This window comes from Triticum dicoccoides, chromosome 3A (assembly GCF_002162155.2).
Source record: "Triticum dicoccoides isolate Atlit2015 ecotype Zavitan chromosome 3A, WEW_v2.0, whole genome shotgun sequence".
NCBI classification, from domain to species: Eukaryota; Viridiplantae; Streptophyta; class Magnoliopsida; order Poales; family Poaceae; genus Triticum; species Triticum dicoccoides.
This window is the reverse complement of record NC_041384.1, coordinates 163,812,789-163,817,558: the sequence shown is the minus strand read 5'-3', so window position 1 is coordinate 163,817,558 and position 4,770 is coordinate 163,812,789.

The following is a 4,770-nucleotide window of genomic DNA, read 5'->3' as shown; positions in this document are numbered from 1 at the left end:
TGCAGCAATGAGGATAATCCTCAAGTTACGGACCCAGTTCGTGTAATTGCTACCATCATCTTTCAACTTTGCTTTCTCAAGGAACACATTAAAATTCAACGGAACAACAACACGAGCCATCTATCTACAATCAACATAGACAAGCAAGAAACTATCAGGTACTAAGTTCATCATAAATTTAAGTTCAATTAGTCATATTACTTAAGAACTCCCACTTAGATAGACATCCCTCTAATCCTCTAAGTGATCATGTGATCCAAATCAACTAAACCATGTCCGATCATCACATGAGATGGAGTAGTTTCAATGGTGAACATAACTATGTTGATCATATCTACTATATGATTCACGCTCGACCTTTCGGTCTCAGTGTTCCGAGGCCATATCTGTTATATGCCAGGCTCGTGAAGTTTAACCTGAGTATTCCGCGTGTGCAACTGTTTTGCACCCATTGTATTTGAACGTAGAGCCTATCACACCCGATCATCATGTGGTGTCTCAGCACGAAGAACTTTTGCAACGGTGCATACTCAGGGAGAACACTTATATCTTGATAATTTAGTGAGAGATCATCTTATAATGCTACCGTCAATCAAAGCAAGATAAGATGCATAAAAGATAAACATCACATGCAATCAATATAAGTGATATGATATGGCCATCATCTTGCTGTGCTTGTGATCTCCATCTCCGAAGCACCGTCATGATCACCATCGTCACCGGCGCAACACCTTGATCTCCATCGTAGCATCGTTGTCGTCTCACCAACTTATGCTTCTACGACTATCGCCACCGCTTAGTGATAAAGTAAAGCATTACATGGCATTTGCATTGCATACAATAAAGCGACAACCATATGGCTCCTGCCAGTTACCGATAACTCGGTTACAAAACATGACCATCTCATACAATAAAATATAGCATGCATCATGCCTTGACCATATCACATCACATCATGCCCTGCAAAAACAAGTTAGATGTCTTCTACTTTGTTGTTGCAAATTTTACGTGGCTGCTATGGGCTTAGCAAGAACCGTTCTTACCTACGCATCAAAACCACAACGATAGTTTGTCAAGTTGGTGCTGTTTTAACCTTCTCAAGGACCGGGCGTAGCCACACTCGGTTCAACTAAAGTTGGAGAAACTGACACCCGCCAGCCACTTGTGTGCAAAGCACGTCGGTAGAACCAGTCTCACGTAAGCATACGCGTAATGTCGGTCCGGGCCGCTTCATCCAACAATACCGCCGAACCAAAGTATGACATGCTGGTAAGCAGTATGACTTATATCGCCCACAACTCACTTGTGTTCTACTTGTGCATATAACATCAACGCATAAAACCAGGCTCGGATGCCACTGTTGGGGAACGTAGTAATTTAAAAAATTTCTGACGCACACGCAAGATCATGGTGATGCATAGCAATGAGAGTGGAGAGTGTGTCCACGTACCCTCGTAGACCGAAAGCGGAAGCGTTAGCACAACGCGGTTGATGTAGTCGTACGTCTTCAAGATCCGACCGATCAAGTACTGAACGCACGGCACCTCCGAGTTATGCACACGTTCAACTCAATTACGTCCCACGAACACCGATCCAGCCAAGTGTTGAGGGAGAGTTTCGTCAGCACAACGGCGTGGTGACAATGATGATGTTCTACCGACGCAGGGCTTCGCCTAAGCACCTCTACGATATGATCGAGGTGGATTATGGTGGAGGGGGGCACCGCACACGGCTAAGAGATCAAGAGATCAATTGTTGTCTATGTGGTGCCTCCCTCCTCTGTATATAAAGGGGGAGGAGGAGAGGGCCGGCCAAGGGGGTGGCGCCCTTAGGAGGGGGAAACCTACTCCAAGTAGGTTTGCCCCTCCCTTTCCTAATCCAAGAAGGAGGGGGAAGGAAGGAGTGGGAGAGGGGAAAGGCAAGGGGGCGCCGCCTCCCTTTCCTTGTCCTATTCGGACTCAAGGGGAGGGGGCGCGCCTCTTGCCCTGGCCGGCCCCTCTCTCTCTCCACTAAGGCCCAATAAGGCCCATTAGTTCCGGGGGGGGGGGGTCCGGTAACCCCTGGTACTCCGATAAATGTCCGAAACCTTTCCGGTGTCCAAACATAGTCATCCAATATATCGATCTTTATGTCTCGACCATTTCGAGACTCATCGTCATGTACGTGATCACATCCGGGACTCCGAACTACCTTCGGTACATCAAAACATATAATCTCAGAATATAACCATCATCTAACTTTAAGCGTGCGGACCCTACGGGTTCAGGAACTATGTAGACATGACCAAGACACGTCTCCGGTCAATAACCAATAGCGGAACCTGGATGCTCATATTGGCTCCTACATATTCTACGAAGATCTTTATCAGTCAAACCGCATAACAACATACGTTGTTCCCTTTGTCATCGGTATGTTACTTGCCCGAGATTCGATCGTTGGTATCTCAATACCTAGTTCAATCTCATTATCGGCAAGTCTCTTTACTCGTCTCGTAATACATCATCCCGCAACTAACTCATTAGTTGCATTGCTTGCAAGCCTTATAGTGATGTGCATTACCGAGTGGGCCCACAAATACCTTTCCGACAATCGGAGTGACAAATCCTAATCTCGAAATACGCCAACCCAACAAGTACCTTTGGAGGCACCTATAGAGCACCTTTATAATCACCCAGTTACGTTGTGACGTTTGATAGCACACAAAGTGTTCCTCTGGTAAAAGGGAGTTGCATAATCTCATAGCCATAGGAACATGTATAATTCATGAAGAAAGCAATAGCAACAAACTAAACGATCAAGTGCTAAGCTAATGGAATGGGTCAAGTCAATCACATCATTCTCCTAATGATGTGACCCTGTTAATCAAATGACAACTCTTTGTCTATGGTCAGGAAACATAACCATCTTTGATCAACGAGCTAGTAAAGTAGAGGCATACTAGTGACATTCTGTTTGCTATGTATTCACACATGTATCATGTTTCTGGTTAATACAATTCTAGCATGAATAATAAACATTTATCATGATATAAGGAAATAAATAATAACTTTATTATTGCCTCTAGGGCATATTTCCTTCAGGACACACTCGCCTTGGTGGATATCTTTGAGGATTGCCTGGCCCTTTTCTGGTTCTACGCACCGCTGGTATACACTAGTGACACTACGCCTCACGAGTTCCCTATTGATGATGTTGTATGTTGCTGCCCGACTTTGCACTTGTCGGGCCGAGATCTCATCGGTTGGTAGCTCCTTGTTCACCAGAAAGTTGAGGATGGGCTGAGCCCATGATGGTGCTGAGACTTCCTCCACTGTTAGTACTTGATACGTCTCCATTGTATCTACTTTTCCAAACACTTTTTCCCTTGTTTTGGACTCTAACTTGCATGATTTGAATGGAACTAACCCGGACTGACGCTGTTTTCAGCAGAATTGCCATGGTGTTATTTTTGTGCAGAAATAGAAGTTCTCGGAATGACCTGAAAATCAACAAAGAATTATTTTGGAATATATAAAAAATACTGGAAGGAATATCCACGTCAGGGGGCCTCCACCTGTCCACGAGGGTGGGGGCGCGCCCCCTGCCACGTGGCCCCCCTGACGCTCCACCGACCTCAACCTGGACTCCATATATTCACTTTCGGGGAGAAAAAACCAAGGAGAAGGATTCATCACATTTTACGATACGGAGCCGCCGCCAAGCCCTAAACTCTCTCAGGAGGGTTGATTTGGAGTCCGTTCGGGGCTCCGGAGAGGGGAAACCGTCGCCATCGTCATCATCAACCATGCTCCATCACCAATTTCATGATGCTCACCGCCGTGCGTGAGTAATTCCATCGTAGGCTTGCTGGACGGTGATGGGTTGGATGAGATTTATCATGTAACCGAGTTAGTTTTGTTAGGGTTTGATCCCTAGTATCCACTATGCTCTGAGATTGATGTTGCTATGACTTTGCTATGCTTAATGTTTGTCACTAGGGCCCGAGTGCCATGATTTCAGATCTGAACCTATTATGTTTTCAGCAATATATGAGAGTTCTTGATCCTATCTTGCAAGTCTATAGTCACCTACTATGTGTTATGATCCGGCAACCCCGAAGTGACAATAATCGGGACCACTCGCGGTGATGACCATAGTTTGAGGAGTCCAGGTATTCACTATGTGTTAATGCTTTGTTCCGGTACTCTATTAAAACGAGGCCTTAATATCCCTTAGTTTCCAATAGGACCACGCTGCCACGGGAGGGTAGGAAAAAAGATGGCATGCAAGTTCTTTTCCATAAGCACGTATGACTATATTCGGAATACATGCCTACATTACATTGATGAATTGGAGCTAGTTCTGTGTCACCCTAGGTTATGACTGTTACATGATGAACCGTATCCGGCATAATTCTCCATCACCGATCCATTACCTACAAGTTTTTGCATATATTGTTCTTCACTTATTTACTTTTCCGTTGCTATTGTTATCATCACTATAAAACACCAAAAATATTACTTTTGCTACCGTTACCTTTTGCTATCATTACCACTAATATCATATTACTTTGCTACTAAACACTTTGCTGCAGATATTAAGTTTCCAGGTGTGGTTGAATTGATAGCTCGGCTGCTAATACTTGAGAATATTCTTTGGCTCCCCTTGTGTCAAATCAATAAATTTGGGCCGAATACTCTACCCTCAAAAACTGTTGCAATCCCCTATACTTGTGGGTTATCAAGACTATTTTCTGGCGCCGTTGCAGGCAAGCATAGCTCTATTCTTTGA